Raw genomic sequence first — 23,546 nt, 5'->3', positions numbered from 1 at the left:
GTTTCCAAACTGCTCTATGAATAGAAAACTTAAACTCTGTGAGTGGAACGCACACATCACCAAGTGGTTGCTGAGAATGATTCTCTCTAGTTTTTCTACGAAGATGTCACCTTTTCTAACGTAGGCCTTAAAGCGCCTGAAATCTCCACTTGCAAATTCCACAAAAAGAGTGTTTCAAATCTGCTCTGTCTAAAGGAAGGTTCAACTCTGTGAGTTGAACACACACAGCCCAAAGAAGTTACTGAGAATTCTTCTGTCTGGAGTTATTCACAGAAATCCCGTTTCCATCGAAATCCTCAAAGACGTCCAAATATCCACTTGCAGACTTTACAAACAGAGTTTTTCCAAACTGCTCTATGAAAAGAAAGGTTAAACTCTGTGAGTGGAACACACACATCACCAAGTGGTTGCTGAGAATGATTCTCTCTAGTTTTTGTACGAAAATGGTTCCTTTTCTACCGTTGGCGGCAAAGCGCTTGAAATCTCCACTTGCAAATTCCACAAAAAGAGGGTTTGAAATCTGCTCTGTCTAAAGGAATGTTCAACTCTGTGAGTTTAACACACGCAGCCCAAAGAAGTTACTGAGAATTCTTCTGTCTAGAGTTACTCGCAGAAATCCCGTTTGCAACGAAATCCTCAAAGAGGTCCAAATATCCACTTGCAGACTTTACTAACAGGGTGTTTCCAAACTGCTCTATGAAAAGAAAGGTTAAACTCTGTGAGTGGAACGCACACATCACCAAGTGGTTGGTGAGAATGATTCTCTCTAGTTTTTATACGAAGATGTTTCCTTTTCTACCGTTGGCCGCAAAGCGCTTGAAATCTCCACTTGCAAATTCCACAAAAAGAGGGTTTCAAATCTGCTCTGTCTAAAGGAAGGTTCAACGCTATGAGTTGAACACACGCAGCCCAAAGACGTTACTGAGAATTCTTCGGTCTAGCGTTATATGCAGGAATCCCGTTTCCAACGAAATCCTCAAAGAGGTCCAAGTATCCAATTGCAGGCTTTACAAACAGGGTGTTTTCAAACTGCTCTATGAAAAGAAAGCTTAAACTCTGTGAGTGGAACGCACACATCACCAAGTGGTTGCTGAGAATGATTCTCTCTAGTTTTTCTACGAAGATGTTTCCATTTCTACTGTTGGCCGCAAAATGCTTGAAATCTCCACTTGCAAATTCCACAAAAAGAGGGTTTCAAATCTCCTCTGTGTAAACGAAGGTTTAACTCTGTGAGGTGAACACATGCAGCCCAAAGAAGTTACTGAGAATTCTTCTGTCTACAGTTATTCGCAGAAATCCCGTTTCCAACGAAATCCTCAAAGAGGTCCAAATATCCACTTGCAGACTTTACAAACAGAGTGTTTCCAAACTGCTCTATGGAAAGAAAGGTTAAACTCTGTGACTGGAACGCACACATTACCAAGCGGTTGCTGAGAATGATTCTCTCTAGTTTTTATACGAAGATGTTTCCTTTTCTACCGTTGGCCGCAAACGCTTGAAATCTCCACTTGCAAATTTTACAAAAAGAGGTTTTCAAATCTGCTCTGTGTAAAGGAAGGTTTAACTCTGTGAGTTGAACACACGCAGCCCAAAGAAGTTACTGAGAATTCTTCTGTCTAGCGTTATATGCAGGAATCCCGTTTCCAACGAAATCCTCAAAGAGGTACAAATATCCAATTGCAGACTTTACAAACAGAGTGTTTCCAAACTGCTCTATGAAAAGAAAGCTTAAACTCTGTGAGTGGAACGCACACATCACCACGTGGTTGCTGAGAATCATTCCCTCTAGTTTTTATACGAAGATATTTCCTTTTCTACTGTAGGCCCAAAAGCGCTTGAAATCTCCACTTGCAAATACCACAAAAAGAGCGTTTCAAATCTGCTCTGTCTATAGGAAGGTTCAACTCTGTGAGTTGAACACACGCAGCACAAAGAAGTTACTGAGAGTTCTTCTGTCTAGAGTTATTCGCAGAAATCCCGTTTCCAACGAAATCCGTAGAGAGGTCCAAATATCCACTTGCAGTCCTTACAAACAGAGTGTTTCCAAACTGCTCTATGAATAGAAAACTTAAACTCTGTGAGTGGAACGAACACATCACCAAGTGGTTGCTGAGAATGATTCTCTCTAGTTTTTCTACGAAGATGTCTCCTTTTCTACCGTAGGCCCCAAAGCGCATGAAATCTCCACTTGCAAATTCCACAAAAAGAGTGTTTCAAATCTGCTCTGTCTAAAGGAAGGTTCAAATCTGTGAGTTGAACACACACAGCCCAAAGAAGTTACTGAGAATTCTTCTGTCTGGAGTTATTCACAGAAATGCCGTTTCCATCGAAATCCTCAAAGAGGTCCAAATATCCACTTGCAGACTTTACAAACAGAGTTTTTCCAAACTGCTCTATGAAAAGAAAGGTTAAACTCTGTGAGTGGAACACACACATCACCAAGTGGTTGCTGAGAATGATTCTCTCTAGTTTTTGTACGAAAATTGTTCCTTTTCTACCGTTGGCGGCAAAGCGCTTGAAATCTCCACTTGCAAATTCCACAAAAAGAGGGTTTGAAATCTGCTCTGTCTAAAGGAAGGTTCAACTCTGTGAGTTGAACACACGCAGCCCAAAGAAGTTACTGAGAATTCTTCTGTCTAGAGTTATTCGCAGAAATCCCGTTTGCAACGAAATCCTCAAAGAGGTCCAAATATCCACTTGCAGACTTTACTAACAGGGTGTTTCCAAACTGCTCTATGAAAAGAAAGGTTAAACTCTGTGAGTGGAACGCACACATCACCAAGTGGTTGGTGAGAATGATTCTCTCTAGTTTTTATACGAAGATGTTTCCTTTTCTACCGTTGGCCGCAAAGCGCTTGAAATCTCCACTTGCAAATTCCACAAAAAGAGGGTTTCAAATCTGCTCTGTCTAAAGGAAGGTTCAACGCTATGAGTTGAACACACGCAGCCCAAAGACGTTACTGAGAATTCTTCTGTCTAGCGTTATATGCAGGAATCCCGTTTCCAACGAAATCCTCAAAGAGGTCCAAGTATCCAATTGCAGACTTTACAAACAGGGTGTTTCCAAACTGCTCTATGAAAAGAAAGCTTAAACTCTGTGAGTGGAACGCACACATCACCACGTGGTTGCTGAGAATCATTCCCTCTAGTTTTTATCCGAAGATATTTCCTTTTCTACTGTACGCCCCAAAGCGCTTGAAATCTCCACTTGCAAATACCACAAAAAGAGCGTTTCAAATCTGCTCTGTCTATAGGAAGGTTCAACTCTGTGAGTTGAACACACGCAGCACAAAGAAGTTACTGAGAGTTCTTCTGTCTAGAGTTATTCGCAGAAATCCCGTTTCCAACGAAATCCGTAGAGAGGTCCAAATATCCACTTGCAGTCTTTACAAACAGGGTGTTTCCAAACTGCTCTATGAAAAGAAAGGTTAAACTCTGTGAGTGGGATGCACACATCACCAAGTGGTTGCTGAGAATAATTCTCTCTACTTTTTATTCGAAGATATTTCCTTTTCTACCGTTGGCCGAAAAGCGCTTGAAATCTCCACTTGCAAATTCCACAAAAAGAGGGTTTCAAATCTGCTGTATTTAAAGGAAGGTTCAACTATGTGTGTTGAACACACGCAGCCCAAAGAAGTTACCGAGAATTTTTCTGTCTAGAGTTATTCTCAGAAATCCCGTTTCCAACGAAATCCTCAAAGAGGTCCAAATATCCACTTGCAGACTTTACAAACAGAGTGTTTATAAACTGCTCTATGAAAAGAAAGGTTAAACTCTGTGAGTGGAACGCACACATTACCAAGCGGTTGCTGAGAATGATTCTCTGTAGCTTTTATAGGAAGATGTTTCCTTTTCTACCGTTGGCCGCAAAGCGCTTGAAATCTCCACTTGCAAATTCCACAAAAAGAGGGTTTCATATCTGCTCTGTCTAAAGGAGGGTTCAACTCTATGAGTTAAACACACGCAGCACAAAGAAGTTACTGAGAATTCTTCTGTCTAGCGTTATATGCAGGAATCCCTTTTCCAACAAAATCCTCAAAGAGGTCCAAATATCCAATTGCAGACTTTACAAACAGAGTGTTTCCAAACTGCTCTATGAATAGAAAACTTAAAGTCTGTGAGTGGAACGCACACATCACCATGTGGTTGCTGAGAATGATTCTCTCTAGTTTTTCTACGAAGGTGTTTCCCTTTCTACCGTAGGCCCAAAAGCGCCTGAAATCTCCACTTCCAAATTCCACAAAAAGAGGGTTTCAAATCTGCTCTGTCTAAAGGAAGGTTCAACTCTGTGAGTTGAACACACACAGCCCAAAGAAGTTACTGAGAATTCTTCTGTCTAGAGTTATTCGCAAAAATCCCGTTTCCAACGAAATCCTCAAAGAGGTCCAAATATCCACTTGCAGACGTTACAAACAGAGTTTTTCCAAACTGCTCTATGAAAAGAAAGGTTAACCTCTGTGAGTGGAAGGCACACATAACAAAGTGGTTGCTGAGAATGATTCTCTCTAGTTTTTATACGAAGATATTTCCTTTTCTACCGTTGGCCGCAAAGCGCTTGAAATCTCCACTTGCAAATTCCACAAAAAGAGGGATTCAAATCTGCTCTGTCTAAAGGAAGGTTCAACTCTGTGAGTTGAACACACGCAGCACAAAGAAGTTACTGAGAATTCTTCTGTCTGGCGTTATATGCAGAAATCCCTTTTCCAACGAAATCCGCAGAGAGGTCTAAATATCCACTTGCAGACTTTACAAACAGGGTGTTGCCAAACTGCTCTATGAAAAGAAAGGTTAAACTCTGTGAGTGGGATGCACACATCACCAAGTGGTTGCTGAGAATAATTCTCTCAAGTTTTTATTCGAAGATATTTCATTTTCTACCGTTGGCCGAAAAGTGCTTGAAATCTCCACTTGCAAATTCCACAAAAAGAGGGTTTCAAATCTGCTCTGTGTAAAGGAAGGTTCAACTCTGTGAGTTAAACACACGCTGCCCAAAGAATTTACTGACAATTCTTCTGTCTAGAGTTATTCGCAGAAATCCCGTTTCCAACAAAATCCTCAAAGAGGTCCAAATATCCACTGGCAGACTTTACAAACAGAGTGTTTCCAAACTGCTCTATGAAAAGAAAGGTTAAACTCTGTGAGTGGAACTCACACATTACCAAGTGGTTGCTGAGAATGATTCTCTCTAGTTATTATACGAACATGTTTCCTTTTCTACCGTTGGCCGCAATGCGCTTGAAATCTGCACTAGCAAATTCCACAAAAAGAGGGTTTCATATCTGCTCTGTCTAAAGGAAGGTTCAACTCTATGAGTTGAACACATGCAGCCCAAAGAAGTTACTGAGAATACTTCTGTCTAGCGCTATATGCAGGAATACCGTTTCCAACAAAATCCGCAGAGAGGTCCAAATATCCACTTGCAGACTTTACAAACAGAGTGTTTCCAAACTGCTCTATGAATAGAAAACTTAAACTCTGTGTGTGGAACGCACACATCACCAAGTGGTTGCTGAGAATGATTCTCTCTACTTTTTCTACGAAGATGTTTCCTTTTCAACCGTAGGCCCCAAAGCGCCTGAAATCTCCACTTGCAAATTCCACAAAAAGAGTGTTTCAAATCTGCTCTGTCTAAAGAAAGGTTCAACTCTGTGAGTTGAACACACGCAGCCCAAAGAACTTACTGAGAGTTCTTCTGTCTAGAATCATTCGCAGAAATCCCGTTTCCAACGAAATCCTCAAAGAGGTCCAAATATCCAATTGCAGACTTTACAAACAGAGTGTTTCCAAACTGCTCTATGAATAGACAACTTAAACTCTGTGAGTGGAACGCACACATCACCAAGTGGTTGCTGAGAATGATTCTCTCTAGTTTTTCTACGAAGATGTTTCTATTTCTACCGTAGGCCCAAAAGCGCCTGAAATCTCCACTTCCAAATTCCACAAAAAGAGGGTTTCAAATCTGCTCTCTCTAAAGGAAGGTTCAACTCTGTGAGTTGAACACACACAGCCCAAAGAAGTTACTGAGAATTCTTCTGTCTAGAGTTATTCGCAAAAATCCCGTTTCCAACGAAATCCTCAAAGAGGTCCAAATATCCACTTGCAGACGTTACAAACAGAGTTTTTCCAAACTGCTCTATGAAAAGAAAGGTTAACCTCTGTGAGTGGAAGGCACACATCACCAAGTGGTTGCTGAGAATGATTCTCTCTAGTTTTTCTGCGAAGATGGTTCCTTTTCTACCGTTGGCCGCAAAGCACTTGAAATCTCCACTTTCAAATTCCACAAAAAGAGGGTTTGAAATCTGCTCTGTCTAAAGGAATGTTCAACTCTGTGAGTTGAACACACGCAGCACAAAGAAGTTACTGAGAATTCTTCTGTCTAGAGTTATTCACAGAAATCCCGTTTCCAAAGAAATCCTCAAAGAGGTCCAAATATCCACCTGCAGAGTTTACAAACAGAGTGTTTCCAAACTGCTCTATGAAAAGAAAGGTTAAACTCTGTGAGTGGAACGCACACATTACCAAGTGGTTGCTGAGAATGATTCTCTCTAGTTTTTATATGAAGCTATTTCCTTTTCTACCGTTGGCCGCAAAGCGCTTGAAATCTCCACTTGCAAATTCCAGAAAAAGAGGGTTTCAAATCTGCTCTGTCTAAAGGAAGTTTCAACTCTGTGAGTTGAACACACGCAGCAGAAAGAAGTTACTGAGAATTCTTCTGTCTTGCGTTATATACAGAAATCCGGTTTCCAAAGAAATCCGCAGAGAGGTCTAAATATCCACTTGCAGACCTTACAAACAGGGTGTTTCCAAACTGCTCTATGAAAAGAAAGGTTAAACTCGGTGAGTGGGATGCACACATCAACAAGTGGTTGCTGAGAATGATTCTCTCCAGTTTTTATTCGAAGATATTACCTTTTCTACTGTTGGCCTCAAAGCGCTTGACATCTCCACTTGCAAATTCCACAAAAAGAGAGTTTCAAATCTGCTCTGTGTAAAGGAAGGTTCAACTCTTTGAGTTGAACACACACAGCCCAAAGAAGTTACTGACAATTCTTCTGTCTAGAGTTATTCGCAGAAATCCCGTTTCCAACGAAATCCTCAAAGAGGTCCAAATATCCATTTTCAGACTTTACAAACAGAGTGTTTCCAAACTGCTCTAAGAAAAGAAAGGTTAAACACTGTGAGTAGAACGCACACATCACCAAGAGGTTGCTGAGAACGTTTCTCTCTAGTTTTTATACGAAGATGTTTCCTTTTCTACAGTTGGCCGCTAAGCGCTTGAAAACCCAACTTGCAAATTCCACAAAAAGAGGGTTTCAAATCTGCTGTGTCTAAAGGAAGGTTCAACTCTGTGAGTTGAACACACGCAGCCCAAAAAGTTACTGAGAATTCTTCTGTCTAGCGTTATATGCAGAAATCCCGTTTCCAACGAAATCCTCAAAGAGGTCCAAATTTCCACTTGCAGACTTTAGAAACAGAGTGTTTCCAAACTGCTCTATGAAAAGAAAGGTTAAACTCTGTGAGTGGAACTCACACGTTACCAAGAGGTTGCTGAGAATGATTCTCTCTAGTTATTATACGAACAAGTTTCCTTTTCTACCGTTGGCCGCAAAGCGCATGAAATCTCCACTTGCAAATTCCACAAAAAGAGGGTTTGAAATCTGCTCTGTCTAAAGGAAGGTTCAACTCTATGAGTTCAACACACGCAGCCTGAAGGAGTTACTGAGAATTCTTCTGTCTAGCGTTATATGCAGGAATCCCGTTTCCAACGAAATCCGCAAAGAGGCCCAAATATCCAATTGCACACTTTTCAAACAGAGTGTTTCCAAACTGCTCTATTAAAAGAAAGGTAAAACTCCGTGAGTGGAACGCACACATCACCAAGTAGTTGCTGAGAATGATTCCCTCTAGTTTTTGTTCGAAGATATTCCCTTTTGTACCGTTGGCGGCAAAGCGCTTGAAATCTCCACTTGCAAATTCCACAAAAAGAGGGTTTGAAATCTGCTCTGTGTAAAGGAAGGTTCAACTCTGTGAGTTGAACACACGCAGCCCAAAGAAGTTACTGAGAATTCTTCTGTCTAGAGTTATTCGCAGAAATCTCTTTTCCAACGAAATCCTCAAAGAGGTCCAAATATCCACTTGCAGACTTTACAAACAGAGTGTTTACAAACTGCTCTATGAAAAGAAAGGTTAAACTCTGTGAGTGGAATGCACACATTACCAAGTGGTTGCTGAGAATGATTCTCTCTAGTTTTTCCACGAAGATGGTTCCTTTTCTTCAGTTGGCGGCAAAGCGCATGAAATCTCCACTTGCAAATTCCACAAAAAGAGGGTTTCAAATCTGCTCTGTCTAAAGGAAGGTTCAACTCTATGAGGTGAACACACGCAGCACAAAGAAGTTACTGAGAATTCTTCTGTCTTGCGTTATATGCAGGAATCCGGTTTCCAACGAAATCCTCAAAGAGGTCCAAATATCCAATTGCAGACTTTACAAACAGAGTCTTTCCAAACTGCTCTATGAAAAGAAAGCTTAAACTCTGTGAGTGGAACACACGCATCACCAAGTGGTTGCTGAGAATGATTCCCTCTAGTTTTTATAAGAAGATATTTCCTTTTCTACCATAGGCCACAAAGCGCTTGAAATCTCCACTTGCAAATCCCACAAAAAGAGGGTTTCAAATCTGCTGTATTTCAAGGAAGGTTCAACTCTGTGTGTTGAACACACGCAGCCCAAAGAAGTTACTGAGAATTCTTCTGTCTAGCGTTACATGCAGGAATCCCGTTTCCAACGAAATCCTCAAAGAGGTCCAAATATCCACTTGCAGACTTTACAAGCAGAGTGTTTCCAAACTGCTCTATGAAAAGAAAGGTTACACTCTGTGAGTGGGATGCACACATCACCAAGTGGTTGCTGAGAATAATTCTCTCTAGTTTTTATTCGAAGATATTTCCTTTTCTACCGTTGGCCGAAAAGCGATTGAAATCTCCAATTGCAAATTCCACAAAAAGAGGGTTTCAAATCGGCTCTGTGTAAAGGAAGGTTCAACTCTGTGTGCTGAACACACGCAGCCCTACGAAGTTACTGAGAATTCTTCTGTCTAGAGTTATTCACAGAAATCCCGCTTCCAACAAAATCCTCAAAGAGGTCCAAATATCCACTTGCAGAGTTTACAAACAGAATGTTTCCAAACTGCTCTATGAAAAGAAAGGTTAAACTCTGTGAGTGGAACGCACACATTACCAAGTGGTTGCTGAGTATGATTCTCTCTAGTTTTTATACGAAGATGTTTCCTTTTCTACCGTTGGCCGCAAAGTGCTTGAAATCTCCACTTGCAAATTCCACAAAAAGAGGGTTTCAAATCTGCTCTGTCTAAATTAAGGTTCAACTCTATGAGGTGAACACACGCAGCACAAAGAAGTTACTGAGAATTCTTCTGTCTAGCGTTATATGCAGGAATCCCATTTCCAACGAAATCCTCAAAGAGGTCCAAATATCCAATTGCGGACTTCACAAACAGAGTGTTTCCAAACTGCTCTATGAAAAGAAAGCTTAAACTCTGTGAGTGGAACGCACTCATCACCAAGTGGTTGCTGAGAATGATTCCCTCTAGTTTTTCTACGAAGATGTTTCCTTTTCTACCTTTGGCCGCAAAGCGCTTGAAATCTCCACTTGCAAATTCCACAAAAAGAGGGTTTCAAATCTGCTCTGTGTAAAGGAAGGTTCAACTCCGTGAGTTGAACACACGCAGCCCAAAGAAGTTACTGAGAATTCTTCTGTCTAGCATTATATGCAGAAATCCCATTTCCAACGAAATCCTCAAAGAGGTCCAAATATCCACTTGCAGACTTTACAAACAGAGTGTTTCCAAACTGCTCTATGAAAAGAAAGTTTAAACTCTGTGACTTGAACGCACACATTACCAAGTGGTTGCTGAGAATGATTCTGTCTAGTTTTTATACGAAGTTGTTTCGTTTTCTACCGTTGGCGGCAAAGCGCTTGAAATCTCCACTTGCAAATTCCACAAAAAGAGGGTTTCAAATCTGCTGTGTCTAAAGGAAGGTTCAACTCTATGAGTTGAACACATGCAGCCCAAAGAAGTTACTGAGAATTGTTCTGTCTAGCGTTATATGCAGGAATCCCGATTCCAATGAAATCCTCAAAGATGTCCAAATATTCAATTGCAGACTTTAGAAACAGAGTGTTTCCAAACTGCTCTATGAAAGAAAGCTTAAGCTCTGTGAGTGGAACGCACACACCACCAAGGGGTTGCTGAGAGTGATTCTCTCTAGTTTTTATACGAAGATATTTCCTTTTCTATCGTAGGCCCAAAATCGCTCGAAATCTCCACTTGGAAATTCCACAAAAAGAGGGTTTCAAATCTGCTCTGTCTAAAGGAAGGTTCAACTCTGTGAGTTGAACACACCCAGCCGAAAGAAGTTACTGAGAATTCTTCTGTCTAGCGTTATATGCCGAAATCCCGTTTCCAACGAAATCATCAAAGAGGTCCAAATATCCACCTGGAGACTTTACAAACAGGGTGTTTCCAATCTGCTCTACGAAAACAAAAGATAAACTCTGTGAGTGGATCACACACATCCCAAAACGGTTGCTGAGAATGATTCTGTCTAGTTTTTATTCGAAGATATTTCCTTTTCTATCGAAGGCCCAAAATCGCTTGAAATCTCCATTCGGAAATTCCACAAAAAGAGGGTTTCAAATCTGCTCTGTCTAAAGGAAGGTTCAACTCTGTGAGTTGAACACACGCAGCCCAAAGGAGTTACTGAGAATTCTTCTGTCTAGCGTTATATGCAGAAATCCCGTTTCCAACGAAATCCTCAAAGAGGTCCAAATATCCACTTGCAGACTTTACAAACAGAGTGTTTCCAAACTGCTCTATGAAAACAAAGGTTAAACTCAGTGAGTGGAACGCACACACCACCAAGTGCTTGCTGAGAATGATTCTCTCTAGTTTTTATACGAAGATATTTCCTTTTCTATTGTAGGCCCAAAATCGCTCGAAATCTCCACTTGGAAATTCCACAAAAAGAGGGTTCCACATCTGCTCTGTCTAAAGGAAGGTTCAACTCTGTGAGTTGAACACACCCAGCCCAAAGAAGTTACTGAGAATTCTTCTGTCCAGCGTTCTGTGCAGAAATCCCGTTTCCAACGAAATCCTCAAAGAGGTCCAAATATCCACCTGCAGACTTTGCAAACAGGGTGTTTCCAATCTGCTCTACGAAAACAAAAGATAAACTCTGTGAGTGGAACACACACATCCCAAAACGGTTGCTGAGAATGATTCTGTCTAGTTTTTATTCGAAGATATTACCTTTTATATCGTAGGCCCAAAATCGCTTGAAATCTCCACTTGGAAATTCCACAAAAAGAGGGTTTCAAATCTGCTCTGTCTAAAGGAAGGTTCAACTCTGTGAGTTGAACACACCCAGACCAAAGAAGTTACTGAGAATTCTTCTGTCTAGAGTTATATGCAGAAATCCCGTTTCCAACGAAATCCTCAAATAGGTCCAAATATACCCTTGCAGAATTTACAAACAGAGAGTTTCCAAACTGCTCTTTTAAAAGAAAGGTTAAACTCCTTGAGTGGAACGCACACATTACCAAGTGGTTGCTGAGAATGATTCTCTCCAGTTTTTATACGAAAATGTTTCCTTTTCTACCGTTGGCTGCAAAGTGCTTGAAATCTCCACTTGCCAATTCCACAAAAAGAGGGTTTCAAATCTGCTCTGTCTAAAGGAAGGTTCAACTCTGTGAGTTGAACACACGCAGCACAAAGAAGTTACTGAGAATTCTTCTGTCTAGAGTTATTCGCAGAAATCACGTTTCCAACGAAATCGCCAGAGAGGTCCAAATATCCACTTGCAGACATTACAAACAGAGTGTTTCCAAACGGCTCTATGAAAAGAAAGGTTAAACTCTGTGAGTGGAACGCACACATTACCAAGCGGTTGCAGAGAATGATTCTCTCCAGTTTTTATACGAAGATGTTTCCTTTTCTAACGTTGGCCGCAAAGTGGTTGAAATCTCCACTTGCAAATTCCACAAAAAGAGGGTTTCAAATCTGCTCTGTCTAAAGGAAGTTTCAACTCTGTGAGTTGAACACACGCAGCCCAAAGAAGTTTCTGAGAATTCTTTTGTCTAGAGTTATTCGCAAAATTCCCCTTTCCAACGAAATGCACAAAGAGGTCCAAATATCCACTTGCAGACTTTACAAACAGAGTGTTTCCAAACTGCTATATGAAAAGAAAGGTTAAACTCTGTGAGTGGAACGCACACATCACCAAGTGGTTGCTGAGAATGATTCTCTCTAGTTTTTATACGAAGATGTTTCCTATTCTACCGTTGGCAGCAAAGTGCTTGAAATCTCCACTTGCAAATTTCGTGAAAAGAGTGATTCAAATCTGCTCTGTGTAAAGGAAGGTTCAACTCTGTGAGTTGAACACACGCATCCCAAATCAGTTTCTGAGAATTCTTCTGTCTAGCGTTATTTGCAGAGTTCCCGTTTCCAACGAAATCCTCAAGGAGGTCCAAATATCCACTTGCAGACTTTACAAACAGAGTGTTTCCAAACTGCTCTATGAAAAGAAAGGTTAAACTCTGTGAGTGGAACGCACACATCACCAAGTGGTTGCTGAGAATGATTCTCTCTAGTTTTTATACGAAGATGTTTCCTTTTCTACCGTTGGCCACAAAGCGCATGAAATCTCCACTTGCAAATTCCAAAAAAAGAGGGTTTCAAATCTGCCCCGTGTAATGGAAGGTTCAACTCTGTGAGTTGAACACACGCAGCCCAAAGAAGTTACTGAGAATTCTGTCTAGCGTTATATGCAGTAATCCCGTTTCCAACGAAATCCTCACAGAGGTCCAAATATCCACTTGCAGACTTTACAAACAGAGTGTTTCCAAACTGCTCTTTGAAAAGAAAGGTTAAACTCCTTGAGTGGAACGCACACATTACCAAGTGGTTGCTGAGAATGATTCTCTCCAGTTTTAATACGAAAATGTTTCCTTTTCTACCGTTGGCGGCAAAGTGCTTGAAATCTCCACTTGCAAATTCCACAAAAAGAGGGTTTCAAATCTGCTCTGTCTAAAGGAAGGTTCAACTCTGTGAGTTGAACACACGCAGCCCAAAGAAGTTACTGAGAATTCTTCTGTCTAGAGTTATTCGCAGAAATCCCGTTTCCAACGAAATCGCCAGAGAGGTCCAAATATCCACTTGCAGACTTCACAAACAGAGTGTTTCCCACCTGCTCTATGAAAAGAAAGGTGAAACTCTGTGAGTGGAACGCACTCATCACCAAGTGGTTGCTGAGAATGATTCTCTCTAGTTTTTATACGAAGATGTTTCCTTTTCTACCGTTGGCTGCAAAGCGCTTGAAATCTCCACTTGCAAATTCCACAAAAAGAGGGTTTCAAATCTGCTCTGTGTAAAGGAAGGTTCAACTCTGTGAGTTGAACACACGCGGCCCAAAGAAGTTACTGAGAATGCTTCTGTCTAGCGTTATATGCAGAAATCCCATTTCCAACGAAATCCTCAAAGAGGTCCAAATATCCACTTGCGGACTTTACAAACAGAGTGTTTCCAAACTGCTCTATGAAAAGAAAGGTTAAACTCTGTGAGTGGAACGCACACATTACCAAGCGGTTGCTGAGAATGATTCTCTCCAGTTTTTATACGAAGATGTTTCCTTTTCTAACGTTGGCCGCAAAGTGCTTGAAATCTCCACTTGCAAATTCCGCAAAAAGAGGGTTTCAAATCTGATCTGTCTAAAGGAAGGTTCAACTCTGTGAGTTGAACACACGCAGCCCAAAGAAGTTTCTGAGAATTCTTTTGTCTAGAGTTATTCGCAGAAAAACCTTTTACAACGAAATCCTCAAAGAGGTCAAAATATCAACTTGCAGACTTTACAAACGGAGTGTTTCCAAACTGCTCTATGAAAAGAAAGCTTAAACTCTGTGAGTGGAACGCACAAATAACCACGTGGTTTCTGAGAATGATTCCCTCTTGTTTTTATACGAAGATATTTCCTTTTCTACCGTAGGCCCCAAAGCGCTTGAAATCTCCACTTGCAAATACCACAAAAAGAGGGTTTCAAATCTGCTCTGTCTAAAGGAAGGTTCAACTCTGTGAGTTCAACAGATGCAGCACAAAGAAGTTACTGAGAATTCTTCTGTCTAGTGTTATATGCAGAAATCCCGTTTCCAACGAAATCCGCAGAGAGGTCAAAATATCCACTTGCAGACTTTTCAAACAGAGTGTTTCCAAACTGCTCTATGAAAAGAAAGGTTAAACTCTGTGAGTGGGATGCACACATCACCAAGTGGTTGCTGAGAATAATTCTCTCTACTTTTTGTTCGAAGATATTTCCTTTTCTACCATTGGCGAAAAGCGCTTGAAATCTCCACTTGCAAATACCACAAAAAGAGGTTTTCAAATCTGCTGTATTTAAAGGAAGGTTCAACTCTGTGTGTTGAACACACGCAGCCCAAAGAAGTTACTGAGAATTCTTCTGTCTAGCGTTATATGCAGGAATCTCGTTTCCAACGAAATCCTCAAAGAGGCCCTAATATCCAATTGCAGACTTTACAAACAGAGTGTTTCCAAACTGCTCTATGAAAAGAAAGGTTGAACTCTGTGAGTGGAACGCACACATCACCAAGTGCTTGCTGAGAATGTTTCCCTCTAGTTTTTATACGAAGATATTTCCTTTTCTACCATAGGCCCCAAAGCGCTTGAAATCTCCACTTGCAAATTCCACAAAAAGAGGGTTTCACATCTGCTCTGTCTAAAGGAAGGTTCACAGGCAGCACAAAGAAGTTACTGAGAATTCTTCTGTCTACCGTTATATGCAAAAATCCCGTTTCCAACGAAATCCACAGAGAGGTCCAAATATCCAATTGCAGACTTGACAAACAGGGTGTTTCCAAACTGCTCTATGAAAAGAAAGGTTAAACTCTGTGAGTGGAATGCACACATCACCAAGTGGTTGCTGAGAATGATTCCCTCTAGTTTTTATCCGAAGATATTTCCTTTTCTACTGTAGGCCCCAAAGCGCTTGAAATCTGCACTTGCAAATTCCACAAAAAGAGGGTTTCAAATCTGCTCTGTCTAAAGCAAGGTTCAACTCTGTGAGTTAAACACACGCAGCCCAAAGAAGTTACTGAGAATTCTTCTGACTAGCGTTATATGCAGAAATCCCTTTTCCAAAAAAATCCTCAAAGAGGTCCAAATATCCACTTGCAGACTTTACAAACAGAGTGTTTCCAAACTGCTCTATGAAAAGAAAGGTTAAACTCTGTGAGTGGAACGCACACATTACCAAGTGGTTGCTGAGAATGATCCTCTCTAGTTTTTCTACGAAGATGTTTCATTTTCTACCGTTGGCCGCAAAGAGCTTGAAATCTCCACTTGCAAATTCCACAAAAAGAGGGTTTCAAATCTGCTCTGTGTAAAGGAAGGTTCAACTCTGTGAGTTGAACACACGCAGCCCAAAGAAGTTACTGAGAATTCTTCTGTCTTGCGTTATATGCAGAAATCCCCTTTCAAACGAAATCCTCAAAGAGGTCCAAATATCCACTTGCAGACTTTACAAACAGAGTGTTTCCAAACTGCTCTATGCAAAGAAAGGTTAAACTCTGTGACTGGAACGCACACATTACCAAGTGGTTGCTGAGAATGATTCTGTCTAGTTTTTATACAAAGTTGTTTCGTTTTCTAAAGTGGGCGGCAAAGCGCTTGAAATCTCCACTTGCAAATTCCACAAAAAGAGGATTTCAAATCTGCTGTGTCTAAAGGAAGGTTCACCTCTATGAGTTGAACACATGGAGCCCAAAGAAGTTAATGAGAATTGTTCTGTCTAGCGTTATATGCAGGAATCCCGATTCCAACGAAATCCTCAAAGAGGTCCAAAAATCCAATTGCAGACTTTACAAACAGAGTGTTTCCAAACTGCTCTATGAAAAGAAAGCTTAAACTCCGTGAGTGTAACGCACACATCACCAAGTGGTTGCTGAGAATGATTCCCTCTAGTTTTTTTACGGGGATATTTCCTTCTCTACCGTAGGCCCAATAGCGCTTGAAATCTCCACTTGCAAATTCCACAAAAAGAGGTTTTCAAATCTGCTCTGTCTAAAGGAAGGTTCAACTCTGTGAGTTGAATGCAAGCAGCACAGAGAAGTTACTGAAAATTTTTCTGTCTAGCGTTATATGCAGAAATCCCGTATCCAACGAAATCCGCAGAGAGGTCCAAATATCCACTTGCAGACTTTACAAACAGGGAGTTTCCAAACTGCTCTATGAAAAGAAAGGTTAAACTCTGTGATTGGGATGCAGACATCACAAAGTGGTTGCAGAGAATGATTCTCTCTAGTTTTTATTCGAAGATAATTCCTTTTCTACCGTTGGCCGATAAGCGCTTGAAATCTCCACTTGCAAATTCCACAAAAAGAGGGTTTCACATCTGCTCTGTCTAAAGGAAGGTTCACAGGCAGCACAAAGAAGTTACTGAGAATTCTTCTGTCTACCGTTATATGCAAAAATCCCGTTTCCAACGAAATCCACAGAGAGGTCCAAATATCCAATTGCAGACTTGACAAACAGGGTGTTTCCAAACTGCTCTATGAAAAGAAAGGTTAAACTCTGTGAGTGGAATGCACACATCACCAAGTGGTTGCTGAGAATGATTCCCTCTAGTTTTTATCCGAAGATATTTCCTTTTCTACTGTAGGCCCCAAAGCGCTTGAAATCTGCACTTGCAAATTCCACAAAAAGAGGGTTTCAAATCTGCTCTGTCTAAAGCAAGGTTCAACTCTGTGAGTTGAACACACGCAGCACAAAGAAGTTACTGAGAATTCTTCTGTCTAGTGTTATTCGCAGAAATCCCGTTTCCAACGAAATCCACAAAGAGGTCCAAATATCCACTTGCAGACTTTACAAACAGAGTGTTTCCAAACTGCTCTATGAAAAGAAAGGTTAAACTCTGTGACTGGAACGCACACATTACCAAGTGGTTGCTGAGAATGATTCTCTCTAGTTATTATACGAAGATGTTTCCTTTTCTACCGTTGGCTGCAAAGCGCTTGAAATCTCCACCTGCAAATTCCACAAAAAGAGGGTTTCAAATCTGCTCTGTGTAAAGGAAGGTTCAACTCTGTGAGTTGAACACACGCAGCCCAAAGAAGTTACTGAGAATTCTTCTGTCTAGCGTTATATGCAGAAATCCCTTTTCCAAAAAAATCCTCAAAGAGGTCCATATATCCACTTGCAGACTTTACAAACAGAGTGTTTCCAAACTGCTCTATGAAAAGAAAGGTTAAACTCTGTGAGTGGAACGCACACATTACCAAGTGGTTGCTGAGAATGATCCTCTCTAGTTTTTCTACGAAGATGTTTCATTTTCTACCGTTGGCCGCAAAGAGCTTGAAATCTCCACTTGCAAATTCCGCAAAAAGAGGGTTTCAAATCTGCTCTGTGTAAAGGAAGGTTCAACTCTGTGAGTTGAACACACCCAGCCCAAAGAAGTTACTGAGAATTCTTCTGTCTAGCGTTATATGCAGAAATCCCCTTTCAAACGAAATCCTCAAAGAGGTCCAAATATCCACTTGCAGACTTTACAAACAGAGTGTTTCCAAACTGCTCTATGCAAAGAAAGGTTAAACTCTGTGACTGGAACGCACACATTACCAAGTGGTTGCTGAGAATGATTCTGTCTAGTTTTTATACAAAGTTGTTTCGTTTTCTACCGTGGGCGGCAAAGCGCTTGAAATCTCCAATTGGAAATTCCACAAAAAGAGGATTTCAAATCTGCTGTGTCTAAAGGAAGGTTCAACTCTATGAGTTGAACACATGCAGCCCAAAGAAGTTACTGAGAATTGTTCTGTCTAGCGTTATATGCAGGAATCCCGATTCCAACGAAATCCTCAAAGAGGTCCAAATATCCAATTGCAGACTTTACAAACAGAGTGTTTCCAAACTGCTCTATGAAAAGAAAGCTTAAACTCTGTGAGTGTAACGCACACATCACCAAGTGGTTGCTGAGAATGATTCCCTCTAGTTTTTTTACGAGGATATTTCCTTCTCTACCGTAGGCCCAATAGCGCTTGAAATCTCCACTTGCAAATTCCACAAAAAGAGGTTTTCAAATCTGCTCTGTCTAAAGGAAGGTTCAACTCTGTGAGTTGAATGCAAGCAGCACAGAGAAGTTACTGAGAATTCTTCTGTCTAGAGTTAGTCGCAGAAATCCCGTTTCCAATGAAATCCTCAAAGAGGTCCAAATATCCACTGGCAGACTTTACAAACAGAGTGTTTCCAAACTGCTCTATGAAAAGAAAGGTTAAACTCTGTGAGTGGAACTCACACATTACCAAGTGGTTGCTGTGAATGATTCTCTCTAGTTATTATACGAACGTGTTTCCTTTTCTACCGTTGGCCGCAATGCGCTTGAAATCTCCACTAGCAAATTCCACAAAAAGAGGGTTTCATATCTGCTCTGTCTAAAGGAAGGTTCAACTCGGTGAGTTGAACACACACAGCCCAAAGAAGTTACTGAGAATTCTTCTGTCTGGAGTTATTCACAGAAATCCCTTTTCCATCGAAATCCTCAAAGAGGTCCAAATATCCACTTGCAGACTTTACAAACAGGGTGTTTCCAAACTGCTCTATGAAAAGAAAGGTTAAACTCTGTGAGTGGAACGCACACATCACCAAGTGGTTGGTGAGAATGATTCTCTCTAGTTTTTATACGAAGATGTTTCCTTTTCTACCGTAGGCCGCAAAGCGCTTGAAATCTCCACTTGCAGATTCCACAAAAAGAGGGATTCATATCTGCTCTGTCTAAAGGAAGGTTCAACACTATGAGTTGAACACACGCAGCCCAAAGACGTTACTGAGAATTCTTCTGTCTAGCGTTTTATGCAGGAATCCCGTTTCCAACGAAATCCTCAAAGAGGTCCAAGCATCCAATTGCAGACTTTACAAACAGGCTGTTTCCAAACTGCTCTATGAAAAGAAAGCTTAAACTCTGTGAGTGGAACGCACACATCACCAAGTGGTTGCTGAGAATGATTCTCTCTAGTTTTTCTACGAAGATGTTTCCTTTTCTACTGTTGGCCGCAAAATGCTTGAAATCTCCACTTGCAAATTCCACAAAAAGAGGGTTTCAAATCTCCTCTGTGTAAACGAAGGTTTAACTCTGTGAGTTGAACACATGCAGCCCAAAGAAGTTACTGAGAATACTTCTGTCTACAGTTATTCGCAGAAATCCCGTTTCCAACGAAATCCTCAAAGAGGTCCAAATATCCACTTGCAGACTTTACAAACAGAGTGTTTCCAAACTGCTCTATGAAAAGAAAGCTTAAACTCTGTGAGTGGAATGCACACATCACCACGTGGTTGCTGAGAATGATTCCCTCTAGTTTTTATACGAAGATATTTCCTTTTCTACCGTAGGCCCCAAAGCGCTTGAAATCTCCACTTGCAAATACCACAAAAAGAGCGTTTCAAATCTGCTCTGTCTATAGGAAGGTTCAACTCTGTGAGTTGAACACACGCAGCACAAAGAAGTTACTGAGAGTTCTTCTGTCTAGAGTTATTCGCAGAAAACCCGTTTCCAACGAAATCCGTAGAGAGGTCCAAATATCCACTTGCAGACTTTACAAACAGGTTGTTTCCAAACTGCTCTATGAAAAGAAAGGTTAAACTCTGTGAGTGGAATGCACACATCACCAAGTGGTTGCTGAGAATAATTCTCTCTACTTTTTATTCGAAGATATTTCCTTTTCTACCGTTGGCCGAAAAGCGCTTGAAATCTCCACTTGCAAATTCCACAAAAAGAGGGTTTCAAATCTGCTGTATTTAAAGGAAGGTTCAACTATGTGTGTTGAACACACGCAGCCCAAAGAAGTTACTGAGAATTTTTCTGTCTAGAGTTATTCGCAGATATCCCGTTTCCAACGAAATCCTCAAAGAGGTCCAAATATCCACTTGCAGACTTTACAAACAGACTGTTTATAAACTGCTCTATGAAAAGAAAGGTTAAACTCTGTGAGTGGAACGCACACATTACCAAGCGGTTGCTGAGAATGATTCTCTCTAGTTTTTATAGGAAGATGTTTCCTTTTCTACCATTGGCCGCAAAGCACTTGAAATCTCCACTTGCAAATTCCACAAAAAGAGGGTTTCATATCTGCTCTGTCTAAAGGAGGGTTCAACTGTATGAGTTAAACACACGCAGCACAAAGAAGTTACTGAGAATTCTTCTGTCTAGCGTTATATGCAGGAATCCCTTTTCCAACGAAATCCTCGAAGAGGTCCAAATATCCAATTACAGACTTTACAAACAGAGTGTTTCCAAACTGCTCTATGAATAGAAAACTTAAACTCTGTGAGTGGAACGCACACATCACCAAGTGGTTGCTGAGAATGATTCTCTCTAGTTTTTCTACGAAGATGTTTCTCTTTCTACCGTAGCCCCAAACGCGCCTGAAATCTCCACTTCCAAATTCCACAAAAAGAGGGTTTCAAATCTGCTCTGTCTAAAGGAAGGTTCAACTCTGTGAGTTGAACACACACAGCCCAAAGAAGTTACTGAGAATTCTTCTGTCTAGAGTTATTCGCAAAAATCCCGTTTCCAACGAAATCCTCAAAGAGGTCCAAATATCCACTTGCAGACGTTACAAACAGAGTTTTTCCAAACTGCTCTATGAAAAGAAAGGTTAACCTCTGTGAGTGGAAGGCACACATCACCAAGTGGTTGCTGAGAATGATTCTCTCTAGTTTTTCTGCGAAGATGGTTCCTCTTCTACCGTTGGCGGCAAAGCGCTTGAAATCTCCACTTTCAAATTCCACAAAAAGAGGGTTTGAAATCTGCTCTGTCTAAAGGAAGGTTCAACTCTGTGAGTTGAACACACACAGCACAAAGAAGTTACTGAGAATTCTTCTGTCTAGAGTTATTCACAGAAATCCCGTTTCCAACGAAATCCTCAAAGAGGTCCAAATATCCACCTGCAGAGTTTACAAACAGAGTGTTTCCAAACTGCTCTATGAAAAGAAAGGTTAAACTCTGTGAGTGGAACGCACACATTACCAAGTGGTTGCTGAGAATGATTCTCTGTAGTTTTTATACGAAGATATTTCCTTTTCTACCGTTGGCCGCAAAGCGCTTGAAATCTCCACTTGCAAATTCCACAAAAAGAGGGTTTCATATCTGCTCTGTCTAAAGGAAGGTTCAACTCTATGAGTTGAACACACGCAGCCCAAAGAAGTTACTGAGAATTCTTCTGTCTAGCGTTATATGCAGGAATCCCTTTTCCAACGAAATCCTCAAAGAGGTCCAAATACCCAATTGCAGACTTCACAAACAGAGTGTTTCCAAACTGCTCGATGAAAAGAAAGCTTAAACTCTGTGGGTGGAACTCACACATCACCAGGTGGTTGCTGAGAATGATTCCCTCTAGTTTTTAAACGAAGATACTTCCTTTTCTACCGTAGGCCCCAAAGCGCTTGAAATCTCCACTTGCAAATTCCACAAAAAGAGGGTTTCAAATCTGCTCTGTCTAAAGGAAGGTTCAACTCTGTGAGTTGAACACACGCAGCACAAAGAAGTTACGGAGAATTCTTCTGTCTGGCGTTATATGCAGAAATCCCTTTTCCAACGAAATCCGCAGAGAGGTCTAAATATCCACTTGCAGACTTTACAAACAGGGTGTTTCCAAACTGCTCTATGAAAAGAAAGGTTAACTCTGTGAGTGGGATGCACACATCACCAAGTGGTTGCTGAGAATAATTCTCTCAAGTTTTTATTCGAAGATGTTTCCTTTTCTACCGTTGGCCGAAAAGTGCTTGAAATCTCCACTTGCAAATTCCACAAAAAGAGGGTTTCAAATCTGCTCTGTGTAAAGGAAGGTTCAACTCTGTGAGTTAAACACACGCTGCCCAAAGAAGTTACTGACAATTCTTCTGTCTAGAGTTATTCGCAGAAATCCCGTTTCCAATGAAATCCTCAAAGAGGTCCAAATATCCACTGGCAGACTTTGCAAACAGAATGATTCCAAACTGCTCTATGAAAAGAAAGGTTAAACTCTGTGAGTGGAACTCACACATTACCAAGTGGTTGCTGAGAATGATTTTCTCTAGTTATTATACGAACATGTTTCCTTTTCTACCGTTGGCCGCAATGCGCTTGAAATCTGCACTGGCAAATTCCACAAAAAGAGGGTTTCATATCTGCTCTGTCTAAAGGAAGGTTCAATTCTATGAGTTGAACACATGCAGCCCAAAGAAGTTACTGAGAATACTTCTGTCTAGCGCTATATGCAGGAATCCCGTTTCCAACAAAATCCGCAGAGAGGTGCAAATATCCACTTGCAGAATTTAAAAACAGAGTGTTTCCAAACTGCTCTATGAATAGAAAACTTAAACTCTGTGAGTGGAACGCACACATCACCAAGTGGTTGCTGAGAATGATTCTCTCTTCTTTTTCTACGAAGATGTTTCCTTTTCTACCGTTGGCGGCAAAGCGCTTGAAATCTCCACTTGCAAATTCCACAAAAAGAGGGTTTCAAATCTGCTCTGTTTAAAGGAAGGTTCAACTCTGTGAGTTGAACACACGCAGCCCAAGGAATTTACTGAGAATTCTTCTGTCTAGAGTTATTCGCAGAAATCCCGTTTCCAACAAAATCCTCAAAGAGGTCCAAATATCCACTTGCAGACCGTACAAACAGAGTGTTTCCAAACTGCTCTATGAAAAGAAAGGTTAAACTCTCTGAGTGGAACGCACACATCACCAAGTGCTTGCTGAGAATGATTCCCTCTAGTTTTTATACGAAGATGTTTCCTTTTCTACCGTAGGCCCAAAAACGCTTGAAATCTCCACATGCAAATTCCACAAAAAGAGGGTTTCAAATCTGCTCTGTCTAAAGGAAGGTTCAACTCTGTGAGTTGAACACACGCAGCCCAAAGAAGTTGCTGAGAATTTTTCTGTCTCGAGTTATTCGCAGAAATCCCGTTTCCAACGAAATCCTCAAAGAGGTCCAAATATCCACTTTCAGACTTTACAAACAGAGTGTTTCCAAACTGCTCTATGAAAAGAAAGGTTAAACACTGTGAGTAGAACGCACACATCACCAAGAGGTTGCTGAGAATGTTTCTCTCTAGTTTTTATATGAAGATGTTTCCTTTTCTACAGTTGGCCGCTAAGCGCATGAAAACCCAACTTGCAAATTCCACAAAAAGAGGGTTTCAAATCTGCTGTGTCTAAAGGAAGGTTCAACTCGGTGAGTTGAACACACGCAGCCCAAAAAGTTACTGAGAATTCTTCTGTCTAGCGTTATATGCAGAAATCCCGTTTCCAACGAAATCCTCAAAGAGGTCCAAATTTCCACTTGCAGACTTCAGAAACAGAGTGTTTCCAAACTGCTCTATGAAAAGAAAGGTTAAACTCTGTGAGTGGAACTCACACATTACCAAGAGGTTGCTAAGAATGATTCTCTCTAGTTATTATACGAACATGTTTCCTTTTCTACCGTTGGCCGC

The sequence above is a fragment of the Gorilla gorilla genome, chromosome 6 (assembly GCF_029281585.2).
Source record: "Gorilla gorilla gorilla isolate KB3781 chromosome 6, NHGRI_mGorGor1-v2.1_pri, whole genome shotgun sequence".
NCBI classification, from domain to species: domain Eukaryota; kingdom Metazoa; phylum Chordata; class Mammalia; order Primates; family Hominidae; genus Gorilla; species Gorilla gorilla.
The sequence above is the reverse complement of the archived record's forward strand: the minus strand, read 5'-3'. Positions refer to the sequence as shown.